The sequence below is a fragment of the Protopterus annectens genome, chromosome 3.part1, assembly GCF_019279795.1.
Source record: "Protopterus annectens isolate FY-2018-M chromosome 3.part1, PAN1.0, whole genome shotgun sequence".
In the NCBI taxonomy this organism is placed as follows: Eukaryota; Metazoa; Chordata; order Ceratodontiformes; family Protopteridae; genus Protopterus; species Protopterus annectens.
In genome coordinates, this window is record NC_056732.1 from 1,746,743,086 (window position 1) to 1,746,758,229 (window position 15,144).

Here is a 15,144-nt window from a genome sequence, read left to right on the forward strand (position 1 = left end):
TATCTGATTTCTGTCTATAATTCTCCTGTGGCTTTACATTCTGACATTGTATTACAACACTCTTATACAGGATTTCTTAGACAGTTATATTATGTAGCACAGTGTGGGTGACAGTGATGAGTAATACCTTATTATTCAGAGCAACTGCAACACTAACAATGTCATACAATACCAGAATAAACAGTACCAGTACAGGATATCAATCTTTTATTTCTAGGCACAGTGCTCGTATCTGACAGACATGTGGGAGCAATGTTTGTTAGCACTACCTGAATGTTGCCACACAAATTACCAGATTCCACATTAGTATTATGCACATACATCTCACTCTGTTACTGTGCACACTCTGGTCACATCTTGACAACATGGGGGTGTAGATGGGACATACTTGGTTTACTACTCTCATAACATTTTGAGGAGTTGCTAGAGTGACAGGTTTGTTCTTATAGATGTCTGACAATCAGTTGTATTTCTTGTTTGCTGCCTAAATTTCTGGGATCATCCCACTGATTTCCCAGGGGGACAGGGTGACAGTCAGCAGATATGGGCCGATTTACTGGACATTCTGGACATATCTATACAGTTGTGGGGTATGATTCTGTATGCAGCCTACTACCACTCCCAGGATTCGAATCATGGCTGTGTGTGCCAAAAATACAACAGTTCACATCTCATTTGAGAGTGCTATTTGGATTTTGTTGTCTGTCATTTCACTGTTTTCTGTCTAAGTCTCTCTCAGTTGTACTATATGACCTCTTGGGATTACACCAGTCATATACAGACATTCCTACACATTTTGTTTATGTAGCACAGTGTGGTAACAGTGCTTAATACAACAGTACTATTAAGTGATTGCAAATCTACATTATCATATGATACCAGAGTAAACACATGCAGTCCAGCTGTTAGACCTTTATTATCAGGCTATTATGCTTTTATTTACATACAACCTATATGAGACTCCTCCTGCCATATTCTCTGGTGTATGCAGTACCTGCCTTAAACAATATAGGTTTTATACAGGCAATTAACTTACTACTAGCTCTAGATTTATTTCCTATGACAGTACATTGAAGAGTATTATTAACCTGCCTCACGTCACAACCACTCCAGTCTACATCCATGGGCCTCCTGGTTCATAGCCCACTCACTTGCCGCTGTGTAAGACATAAGAGGAATATTTAGCCATACCTATCCATAATATTTATGAGCTTTGCAATTATTAAACAGGTAGTGGACTGATACTTACACATGGCTGAGACTTCCCCTGTCCTCCTAGCCTCTTGGAGCCACTGATCCAAGAGATCCCCCTTTCCCTGCTTCAGGTCGGCATAGTGATGCCTGACCTGCTCACCAGTTCGGGGTATGTCAGTGGCACTGGTGAGGTCACGGGCAAGACGGTCCCAGGCTTCTGCTTTGTATTGGGAACACTGGTACTGGCCCTGCAGCAGTCACATGTCATGGTCTTTCAGAAGGAGTCCTGCTATGACTCTGGACTTCTGAATGCCCCAGCACTGCGCCCCAAAAGAGCACACCCTCTCCCATTCCAAATATAGTGCCTACAAGGGGAAGCTACAACCAGTTATGAGATGTATTCCCACCTGTTGGGTTTAAATAGGACCAGTTTCCCACACATTGCCATGACTGGACAGTTTTGAAAAGGCTAAGCTATAGGCAAACCTACTTACCTAAGGTTGGCATTGCTTAAAGGGGTATACCAATGGGCAGATCGAGTTATCTGGCCTACATATTGCTTATACCTACTAAGCTTGGCTGTGCAATGCTTAGCATTGCTTAATATTTAAGTTGCATTATGCTTGCATTGTGGCATTGATTTATTATTCATTACATGTTATATATGTGTTTGGTATCCATGATTTATATGTACATACACTGCATGGGGTCTTTGAGTTTATTAGGGGATTTTAACAATTTATTACAAAGACACCTCACATCTGGGCTTAATGCAGTACTCCAGTTCACATATTTATGTTATGTAGTAGGTTATACAACATAAAACTGTATATAGATTCCTTTCACAGGTTCAGTTTGAATTTCCTGTAGTGAGCATCTGTTTGGTGATACCTCAATCTTATTTACTGCTGTGATTGCTTAGTGGTTAACTACTGTGACTATAGTGTACAGGGTACTGGGTTCAAGACCTGCAAAGGCTGTTTATTTTGTTTCTGGCCAGAACAGCTGCTGATGCATGCAGAGTATTTAAAGGACTTTTAAGCAATTGTAAGCGGGTTTGTGTGGGTTTGCACAAAGGTAAGCAGTGCTAACATCCAGTTAAATATGCTTACAGAGAGTTAGCTTCAATATTGCTTAACCTGTGTGCGCATTGCTTACCCTCGCACAAACGGGCTTAAGCTCGCTTACTTCTGCTTAGATATGCTTACTCCCGCTTACTACTGCTTAATTATGCTTACCCTTGCTTACTAGTGCTTACTCCCACTTACCACCACACTAATTTAGACAGTAATGTCTAATGGTTCTTGGGAAGGTGGTGGATTTCGAAACTGTATGGAGTTATCATTCATTACACATTTTACCTTCCATTTGTATCCGTGATTCCTGTCTACATATACTGTATGGGGCACTTGTGATTATCTGTGGACTTTGCAACATTATGACAATGACACCTCACAACTGCATTTAATGCAGTACTCCATTTCACAAATATATATTGTAAATATATAAATTTTATAAATATATGTTATCATAGGTTATGCAACAAAATAAATTGATCAAAATGTGATTTGACATGGAAAATGGATTGTACTGGAGTGGTACTCGAACTGGGAATGACTGCTCGTAAGGCGAATGCTCTGCCCACTACACTATTGCTGTATTGCTTCATTTGCATATATCTTGCTTTTTATCCTCTTGTGCCATTTAAACTGCATTAACTGTAGCTAAGTGATGGGCAAACCTGCGCAACTACAGTTAAATTTAATCTGTTTTATAAAAAAAAACTTCTGTATCTTTACTGTTTTATAGATTGATCTTTTAAACTTGGGGGATGTTGCTGGGGGTATGCAAACAAATATGAGCGATCTCGCTCATTCTTATTCATACTCTACTGCTCTTCATTGCAGGGGCATGTATATTCTGAGAGCTCTGCTCTCAGATATGCCCCCTGCACTCATACATGCTCCATGTCCGTTTAGTAGCTCAGGCAGCACGTCTTCATTAATATGCATGGTGCGCTTCCGTCCTCCTCCTAAGCAGCCGCTTCCATGCAGGACTAAGCTAGTTCTGCACGGAAGGGTAGTGAATCTGAGGGACATTGTTACCCAACCACTGAACCACTAGAAAAAATGTACTTTGGTATTAAGTCAAATTATATTATTACTGAAGAATTAGAAGACATATATCATTTGTAGTTATTTAAAATGGAAAAGTATATAAAGTACTTATAGTGGGAAAAAGAAAGAAAAGGAACATTACTAACAAAAAGTAATAGGAAGAAAGAAGAGAGAGAGAGAGAGAATGTTATTTAAATATTTAGTACTATATGTAATTAGAAGAAGTAGATATAGAAAGGAAAAGAGAAAGTTAATAATAAAGATGAGTCACATTACCTTACAGTATTGAGATTTTTCCCAAATCAAATATATTATGATTCATAAAGCAAAGCATTTAAAATTAGAAGGAATTTAGTCATCTGTCTTCTAGTTTCTTAGTTTTCTTTGCTACTTCTTTCACAGGCCTTCAATTTTTTTGTTGCCTGTCTCTTCAAACTCTGGGATGACCATTCCATTTCTTCTATGACTGACAGTATTTTCTTCTTTTGGATAAATTCTACTGCTTCTTGTAGGGAATCAAAATTTCACTCCTTCTGGTAAGGTGATTTTTATTTTTGCAGGAAAAATAATTTGAGCTTTGATATTGGCTTTTTTCAAGGACTTAATTAGAGGAACACGTTCCTTTCTTCTGGATATGACTGTAGAGGTGTAGTCATTGTCAACATGAATAACTTTTTCACCCATCTTGATAGGGGGATTAGCCCAAGCTGATTTCAGCACTAAGTCTTTGTCTTGTGAGGAAAGGAATCTAACTATTATAGACCTGGGGTTAGATGAACTCAGAGATGAAGCTGGATTTGCCAGAGACCGATAAGCCCTCTCAATTCCAAAAGAGAGGGATTCGGGCAGGTCTAGTGCTGATGAAAACCACTTATTGAGGAATTGAATTATGTTAGTACCCTCTTCTTTCTCAGCAATTCCATATATTCTTATGTTATTCTCAGTTTATTGTGAACTATTATTTTGTCAGTTAGAACTCTACTTCTTCCTTAAAAGGGTAATAAATAAAACTGAATTCCTTTCTTGTTCATGTTTTTTGTTAGGATCTACATTGGATAAAAATATTAAAAAATGCCAAAATGCACCTAAGACCATCTATAGAACCCGATGGCTTCTGCTGGCCTTTGATTATTTATTGCACAGTACACTACATTACAGTACACTAGGCCATGTAGGGTACATTGAAAGTTAAGTTGAAGAGTAAGACTGATTTTCTTTCTTTAAACATCATTTTTGTTCCTGCCATCATTGGATTAAAAAGTTGGAGGAAAAAAATCCTCCACAGTTATAAAGTTGAAGCTTAAAATGTATTTGTTTAGTCATAATTTGTCAGGCCATCACTGATCAGAAGATTGGAAAAAAGCTCTAAAATGCATCTCAGAGCATTAGGAACCATCAGGTCTTCTGGCACCATACCATTCAGTGATCTTTAACTCTACTACTCATGCCTTATGTCACCACCACAAACACCACCTCACCCCCCCCCATTCTCCACCCAGGATAGTAATCTCCGCAGATGCCTTTGGAAAATGCAAACTAAGATGTTTAGCACTTCTGCTTGCCTCCTGTACTATGCTACATTTTCCTCTCTAATGATTAGCTTCTTGTGATCCTTCTTGCTACCTTTCCTGCCTGCTGTATACTAAATAAAGGTTTAATTCCCCACTTCACCTCATCGTAAATTCCTTTTCCAGACTGGCTTTATGTACACTAACTTCCCCTGCAAGTCTTCCATCGACTTTGTGTGCTGTCCTTATTTTATGACTGCAAATATAGATAAGTACATGTGTGGATATGTTCACTGGATATTATTTTTGATATTCTTGAAAATATGTTTTTTCTTTATTTCAGAATATGGGCACTAACCAGACACCATGTTTCAAAGTGGAAAAGTAGCAAAAATGTAAACAGATATCATGGTGTCATTAGCTAAGTATTTTACTACAAGGTGTGAAAGAATATGCAGATGAGGAGAATGTCTTCATAATTACAGTATTTAAAAAATTCTGTTGGTGGGCCATCATTCTACAGCATAAGCCAAGTCACCACCTACAATACTAGTGACCCAGGTTTAGCTAGTGCTCCAGGTGTGAGAAGGTCAGCTTGGGGTGTATGAGAATAAGTCTGATCAGCTGATGGATAGCCTTGCTATTCTGGGGGCCAAAAGGAAGGAATCATATAGTGAAGAACGGAAGGATAACTAGCACGGTTTCAGACACTGTGGTGACACAAGGGGATCTCTTGTGTTGCAGTTATGAAATCATGATGCTCCAGCACTGATATCAGTGTGTACATACATCTGCATGCAGAAGGCACTTAATGAAAAAGGCACAACCACTTACATGTATGGGATACCTAACTACTCCCCTAGAGGAGAGCAGCTGAATGGATATAAAGTGGACATTAAAATTAAATTGTTTCTTTATTAAAAGTGCATGTGTCGTGAACTTGGCTTTTGATAGATAGATAGATAGATAGATAGATAGATAGATAGATAGATAGACAGACAGACAGATAGATAGATAGATAGATAGATAGATAGATAGATAGATAGATAGATAGATAGATAGATAGATAGATAATAGATAGATAGAAAGATAGATAGATAGATAGATAGATAGATAGATAGATAGATAGATAGATAGATAGATAGATAGATAGATACTTGGTTTTAGATAGAGAGATAGATAGATAGATAGATAGATAGATAGATAGATAGATAGATAGACAAACAACTAAGTAAATAATTAATTAAACATAACAGTGGTGCTATTTGTAAAAGAATATCTTACTTCATTTCTGGAAAGCAGTTTCATATTGTGTACCTGCCTGTTTCAATACAGCAGAAGACAATGATGGTTTAAAGCATTTCTTATTAATTTAATTATAAAGCCAAAGTTATGTCTTACAGGACACCATTTTTTCTTGTTTCAGAAAGCTATAACAGAAATAATAAGATGGAATGGAATACTGTATTATGTACATTTCTGTCACAGAACGGACTAACACTTGACATACTTGTGTAGTGCTGTTGCATATCTTAAGTTTTGTGTACTCTTACCTCTTGAATAGATATGGTGTAGCAATAGTCTCATTTAGTAAACACAACTCCTAATCAACCTAGGTAAACCAGATACTGATTGGTAGCAATAAACAGGGCCTTATAATTATGCCTTTTCTTAATGTCACAATCCTATGACAAAATGACAAGTCTCTTACTTTTAGAGATTAGAACATTTGTTGTATATCCTCAGTATGAATAAAAGACAGTCTGATAAAATTCAGACATTGAGTATTATATTTTTACTGCATTACTGTACATTCTTTTATTCTATATGTCTTACCCCACAGCATCTCCTGGCCATCAAACCTCTATCTATGAGTTTTGCTTATTTGTTTCCTCATCCTGGATATCCATGTCCCCCCAAGCTGGTGACAGCAGAGTAAGGGAGGCTGTCATACAGACAGCTTCAGATGTGTTTGTACCAACACTGTCATCCCAACAATGATGGTGTATTTATTAGCTCTAATCTCTCTGTTGGGTGAGGGTATGAATAATCCACATCATTGCAGACCCACAATGCCCTACCTGAGGCTGGAGTAAGCTCCCATGTATTCCTAATGAGAACTACCTCTAAAACCGCTTGGTGGTTAAATGTCCATCCTCTGGATCACTTTTTGAAGTGTTGCTCCTTCTGTATCAGTTGTGGCACTGAATGGAGCCAAACACCCCCTTCCTCCTAGAATGGGCACGCGTATTCTGTCTAGACAGCTCCATCAAAAGCTTAAGCCACTAATCAATCTTAGTCTCCTTGGCTTTACTTAGGGTTTTATCCATTTATGCCACCAAAGCTGACACATCACTGTCCATTCTTAATAAAGACAAAAGCTGCAGAAGGAATCAATGAATGATATAACAAAACTATGAACGACTGCTTTTCACTATTAACTTATTATATTGTAGGATTTTGGAGCTTAACATTCCTGTTGACAATGTATTATACAACCTGAGGTCATAGAAGATACATGTCTTTCATACATTCATTCGGCAAAATACAATGAAAGAGACAGATGTTTCTGTTTTTAAAAGGAGGACAGTCATCTTTAAAACTGTCTTGGTGCTCAGAAATTTGCTACTGTGATGCCCTGCAGAATTGCTCTGCAGTGCATGGAAAGAAGTAGCCTTAAATGGCAAAGGCACTCATACCATTGTGCTTCCAAATACCTGCTTACACATATAAAAAAAAAAACAGAAAAAAAAACTCGAGGTGCAGATAAGTATTCTTGTATTTGTATTCTCTGGTCTACTAATTTATATTGTACATTCTGCTTCCAGTGCTACTGCAGCTAACTTAGTGATATCGATGGATATCCAGGATAAAAACTAGTGTCCATCTGGCATTGATTCTTTTCCTGCACAGGAGTACTGTGCACTAATGCAACAAAAAAATAGAAAAATACAATGTAATCAACAGAGAGAAGTAGAAAACAAAGAATAAGATAAATCATTAGACACCTGGGAGTTGTCTGATTTTAATCAGCAATAACAGCCATTTATTATTTGTTGATAAGCATCTCTTCCCATCTGACACACATACCTGACAGAGCTGTGATGATTCCACAAAAGCTGTTCTAAAAATGTTTTAATCTCCTGAATCATATTGGTGCACAGGGTGTTATCACAATAAATCAAATAATGTTCACATGCAACACTAAGCAGAAAAAAACAGAGAGAATCCATCCAAATATTGTTAAGGGGAAGAAGCTCATGTAAGAGATGTCAGTTATCCAAGTCTGAGTAGCAGCCCATGTGATACAGAGCATCTTGGGAAGTCATACAATGGAAAGGGTTGAACATGACCAGGTCTCTCTTCCTTGAAGCATCATGCCTTTTCTCACAGACTGGCTACACCTGCTTGGAAAATTGCAAGAAGAAATGAACACTGGAGAACCATGGGCAGACATCTGCTGTGGAATACACATGAGGATACATGCACTGACACATAAACATACCCTTGTGTATGAGCGTACACACACACACACACACACACACACACACACACACACACACACATATGCACACACAAATGTGTACTTCCCACATTGATATTGCACTTAGGATATGGGAAAGAAGACATAAAGAAGAGTAAGGCATAATGAAAATAACCTTGGCCCTCGAGCCTAACTGTCTTAGCAGTCCAGAACCTAGCCTCTGAAACAAGGAAGGTGCTAGAAGTCAGTAGTGGCAGCACAAAATCGAGACTGACAAAGGGGAGAATATAGTGCAAACTATATAGACATCCTCTCTGTCTTTATACATATATTGTATACATACTCTATACATAGAGAGAGAGAGAGAGATAGATAACTATATCACACACACACACACACACACACACACACACACACACACACACACACACACACATATATATATATATATATATAGAGAGAGAGAGAGAGAGATAGAGAGAGAGAGAAAGAATGAAACTGATGCAGAATAAGGTGAAGTCCCAAGACTGGGAAACCTCCCTTCTCAGCCTCAACTAAAGGTTGAGATCCCTCGTCAGTTAGGTGTTTGAAATACAAAATAACTGATTTATGCAGGTATCAAAGAAAACATATGATACATTCTTGGTCCTACCATCTCAGGACATTTACCATTTGTCAGTTGTCATCAGCAGGACATAACTGCAAAAAGAGGATATGTCCCTCACTAACAGGGACAGGTGGTAACCCAAAGTAATCCACACAAAATAAAAGATACTCTGCTGTCTTGGCCAAAGCCTCCAAGTAGGACAACAGTAAAAAACACACTTGCCTTGAAGGCAAGAAGCAATCAACACTTAATTACAGATTTAGTTCAACAGCTTCCAATTACACTCTGTAGTTAACCCCTAGGGGAAAAGTATCACGTGTTACAATGTAAATGGATCCTTTACATAACAATGCTTCACTTCAAAATGTACTATCATGCTGACAAACAGAACTGTGTGCAAAACAGTAAGCTCTAAACCACCACTGTCCCCATGTTGGAATGTATGAAAATGTACAGCCATATACCTTTATGTTTCTTATTAGTAATATCCTTCACATGTTCTAACAGCCTAGGTTAAAAGCATTTAATACCCATCCCCCATAATATGTCTTACAAGGGCATATAACAGCATTCTCTACACACTGATAGGGTCACACATGTTGTCCAGCCATAGCCATCATATTTATGGGCCCTACGTCACAACATGTGTGGGAGTCCACAACGTCACTAGAATGATAGCAGGAATGTCAGCATTAAATAATGATAGACCATACCTATCAACCTCTTACTGCATGACATCTGGACAAAGCCTGGTATATAAGTGGAGAACAGAATGCAAAACACAGGGCCATATTTGAAATATTGCTGTTATACACTGTGAAAGTTGCTGGTGTTACAGGATTGGTTGCAACATACCCTTTCTGAGGAATATGACATCAAAAACACAAATAGATGATGCCATGTACTGATAGCAATCAACAGAGAGAATGCCACTGATTTGTCAAGGACAACACCTGTCTGGGGAACACATAAAACATAGCAGCATAACCTCTGGCCATTATGTGGGCAGCACCACAGTTGACAGCTATGCAGACAGACTGCATTCCATGCAAAACTAGCATGTACACAGAAGCCCTGTAAAACTAGCAGTAGTCAAAGCATGTGACAGCAATACTCATACTCTGTCCCTAGGTCTGCAACCTTATACAAACATGCAGTTGGCTGTGTCCACAAGTCTTATTGTAAGAGGTATTCCTAACTGCTGGCTGTAACACTGCTGCCTCCACACATGAAGGATGTCTTTCATATAGGCAAGGTAAAGGGACAATGGTCACATGAAGTAGCCATCTATAGTAGTGGGCTGCTATGACATTAGCTATTGGAAGAACTACGTAGCTGCCTGCATGCAATTAGTAAGTGGAGAACACCAATTGGTGCAGAGGCCATTACCTGATCAGGTGCATCACCTACAAAAGCCATGCTGCAACCTGTACAAACCAGCTCAATCCCTGTAGTGGAGAGAGATTGAGAGAGAGAGAAAAAAAACAAAAGAAAAGAATAAAAAAAAACAAGGAAGACATAAACCGGAACACAGAAGATAGCATAAGAATAAAACAGGTATGTGAAACATGTAAGCATGTAATTGAATGTAGTACTTGGTCTGTAATAATGGGTTAGACGATTTTGAAAGAATTATATGTGCCAACAATACTTGCTGTAATAATGTCCTGCTGCTGAACAACTGCTATGGACATAGCATCTGGCACTGTCTGCAGTGGGCCATACCTATCAACTATACAGATCTTCACAGAATGTCAAGATTTCTCCATCATAGTGTTTGGTCAGTTCCTTCTAACATCCATATTATTCTGGCAAATAGCTGGGGATGAAATTCATGACGTAATGACAAACACTCAAGTTTCAGGCCCAACCACCTTCAGAACAGTCATGGTAATGCAAAATGTATTATGCTACAGACTTCATAGGTTTGTAACAGGCATATTTAAGATCTGTGCCTATTTACCCCCCCCCCCCTAAATTTAGGCTTTGTCCAGATGTGATGCTCTAAGAGGTGGAGAGGTAGGGTCACAGCTGAGAAGCCTGACTCAGCCTTGGAAAGGACAGCTCACATATGACAACCATTAGAGTGTCTGTCAAACAGCTGTGACTGTTCCACTGCTAGGTCAGTTAATAGGATGTTGTCCATATCCATATGTCACCTGTGAATATGAGTATTATATATGTTTGTATTGTAAATCTAAGATACCTATATAGGCCATGTGCATAGTAGAGTACTGTCGCAGATGTGTGTGTTAAACTGCATGTGATATATTAAATTAATTACATTCAACTGTACAGTGTTCTGCCAGACTATAGTCACAGTTGTGACTGATATATGTAGTCACAAACACTATACTTGTGTTATGTCAGCTATATTAATACATTATAAATATTGATTTCCCTGTTGTCACCCATTGATGTGGACCATTGTCCAGAAGGCTGGTATAACAGGTTGAGAAGTATGATTGAGCTGCAAAACTGTAAATACAGTGAGCCATACTGATATAGAATACAAATGTATTCCAGGTATCCCCTGAGCATATGGATGTATACGTATGTTCAGCTGAGAGGCACAAAAGTAATACCATGGGTTACAAGCAGTCCAGAAAATAAGTTGTGCATGTTGCACATGTGTGTAATATCAGTGCCATTGCATACAACAAAATAAAATGTGTACAGCTACTGATTGTTGCATTGCCATGCCACTATGGGTACTGCAGTAGGCATGATTATCAGGTAGTAATCAGAGAAGTGTACAATTGTGTTATAAGCCACTGTCCATGCCTACCACTAACAGTTATATCAACACCCATATACACTGGATATCCAAAGTGTACACAACCCTGTTGGAATGCCACGTTTGTATGCTATATGCCAATGAGACCACAGAAAATCATTTCAAAATGTTTCTCACCTCAAATTTGACTCATAACCTCTACAATTCTATTGGAAAAGAAACAAATCTGTTTAAAGGAAGGTGAGCAACCATTGCCAAGTGAAGATGTGTCATGATGTTAGAGTACAAACCAAGACAAATGGATGCTGCAATCATCTCAGCAGGTGTTTACACAACATATCAGTTTAAGGGTGTGCACACACATTCAGCTGGCTTACTGTACTATTATTTCCCATATGTTTTCACAGAACAGATTGTTATGTTTTCAGTTGTAATGAGCAGGCTATAGATCACATTACATGTGGGGATTGTGTTATAATGAGCATTTGTGGGGTCATGTTTCAATTGCCCAAATACCAGGCATTGTAACAGGGGTGTGTACACTTTATATCCTCTGTAGCTGTATGGAATCAGCAGTACCTGACCTGTACAACCAGCACCAATGACAGAGTAATTCCACCTTGGTGGACAGTAGCAATACACAAAGCACATAATAGGTTACTATAGTGGCTGTACATGGACACATAGATGCAGACCACAACTTGGTAGCAGGTCCACCTCTATCTGAGCAAGCATGTAGGTTCACAGGTGACTTCCTGTAAGGCTGACTATATCTATAAATCAGACATATCCACACCACCAAGGCCAATTGCAACAATGTCTCCACATATGTAGCCAGTCTCAGAGGCAGTAACACAATTCAACCTGTACTGGTGGTAAAGCACACCTCATACACACATGCCATGGATACAGGCAACCTGCATCAGACAGGTTAGGTAGGAACAGTACAAACCTGTCCACAACATTTGTACAGGGGGATATGCACATCAACCACATACAATAGTGTAGACATCACTATTACAAAGGCAACTGTTCCTGATATATACAACGGCAGACCACAATAACACATTCCACACCTTTTACAACCTACAATGTGATCCTAACATGATCAATTAATGTGTATATAAAATCCTATGTTATGACAACAAATATGAGGTATACAAACCTTACAAAACACTTGAAGTATATGTGTGCTCACACTCCAAATAACATATTGTGGAGGCAGCTTGTGATGTATGGACAGCATTCACTCTTCTTGAGTACACACCTGCCATCAAGTACGGGGCCTCAATGTCACACCAAGTAATGGTCTGCTATCGAAGAAGTATGTCCATGACATTTGTCCATTCACCTGCAACAGAGCCAGTCATGGTTTGCACACATCTTACAAAGCATGAATTGGATCCCATATCTGAAAAGTAGCAGTCAGGATTAGGAAAAGTAACCTTACTTCACCATTGCATATACCATGACAAAAAGTTCAGACAATGATCTAGAGGTGTATTAAATATGGGACAACAGTGATGTAGAAAAGAAACAGATGCCCATCCAAAACAGATGAGAAAACATGTTGCAAACAGGTCATGAAAGCTGCCCTGAGACGTGCAGCAACTCTGAGGGAGTTGCAGGAATGTCTAGCAAGTACTGCCTGTGTAGTAACTGTGTCAACAATCATCTGGATTCTGCATGATTGTGGACTATGGGTTAGGGTAATCAGATGGAAGATTTGTCCCACATGAAACATCATCCAGGGATATGTACAGGTAGCATAAGCATAACATCAAGTCTCCCAAAGGCATGTGTTGCAATGTGTAATGTCATGAGAAAAAGGCTCAAACCTACAGACAGTATTCATAAAGATACATGTGGTGCACAAGCAACACCTCACTCCATCTCAGGGCCATCATCCCCAGCTTTAGCTTGCTGGTGCCAGTGTACACCTTTAGGGTTGCTGTTCATTAGCTGGAACTAGGCCGGTAGGAATTTGGAACACTGCAAAATAACACTCATGTGTGGCCCATAGTTGTCAGGCATGTGCAATAAGGCTGAGGATGGGGAGGGGTGTCAGCTTCAAACACAACAGTGAACCAAAGCATACATACAAAGCTAGCTAAGAATGGCTGTTTCTGAACACAGTCAAGGTTATAAATTGTGCCAGACATAACCCAGTCTCTACAGCAATAGTGAAGCCACTGTGTGACCTCTAAGGGCTATGCACATGAGCTGAACTTGCAATCAGGCAGATTTGGGGAGCATTGTAGGGCAGACAGACCAAATAATGCCAAGTAAAGATGAGCCATGCTAGTATACCCCTTCCAGGAATAGTGACTGCTGTACGTCACTTAACAGGTGCTTCAACAAACCACTGTTTTAAGGGTGTGCACACTTATGCAACCCACATATTGTATGCATCTCATTCAACATCTCCATGACTAACACATATGTTTGATACTGCATTGGAATGCACAGGACATATGTTAAATATCAGGTGTGTGTAATAATATCAAATGCAGTATTGTGGCCCCATTGCATACCATAGAAGAGGCTGGCATGTCAACAGGGGTGTGTCCACTCCTCATATCCACATGAAGCTTTGAAGGTTGTCGGTGTAACCAGATTTTATTGCACATACATGCACGGCTGACAATGAGATCTGCAAATCAAAGGTCAGGCATTAATTATTGACATCAGACCTCATACCATCCCAGTTATGTGTCAGACAAACCCATATGGGGCTGTGAGCAACAGAGCAAACATAACTGCTACACATCTACACCTTCATCAATGGTCTGTACACTTGTGAGGTATGGTGCACATTACATGCCAGTGTGCTGTACAGGTGCACAGCAATAATGTGTATTTGGGTGCAGTGTGTTTCAGGGGAAGGGGCATCACCTACTAACACAACTCATGCATCACAGAGATGTATATTGTTGGTAACAAGGATTCCGAATGGCTGCAGTGCATGCTGTTAAGTGCCATATGTCATGCATGTCAACTGTTGGGTAATGAGAGGTCTGTGTAATATATTTGTGTCACCTCACCTGTAAGTGTGTGTGTGTGTGCGTGTGTGTGTGTGTGTGTGTGTGTGTGTGTGTGTGTGTGTGTGTGTGTGTGTGTGTGTGTGTGTGTGTGTGTGTAGAAGTAAACCATGACATACAGGTCTTAATTTAAATTTCTTGTCTGCGCCTCACAGGTGGCAACGTGGGTCAGTGTCCCTCCTGCAGGCAAACTGATGTTAGTGTCCATACAGACACTGACAATGATGATAAGCATGGTCTGGCACAGGCAGGGTTGTCAGGGGCTGAATCTGTGCCATTGGTTGCCATCCCACTTTTATCCACCCCATCCCCGCACACAGTCACAATTCCCACACATACCCCATCACCAGTGGCCATAGATGAAGGACAGTTGGCAGGTGGTGGCATGGGACAGGAAAGTGAGGTGACTATGGCAAGTGTGTTTGTACACAGCAGCCATAGCCAGGTGACCAGTGA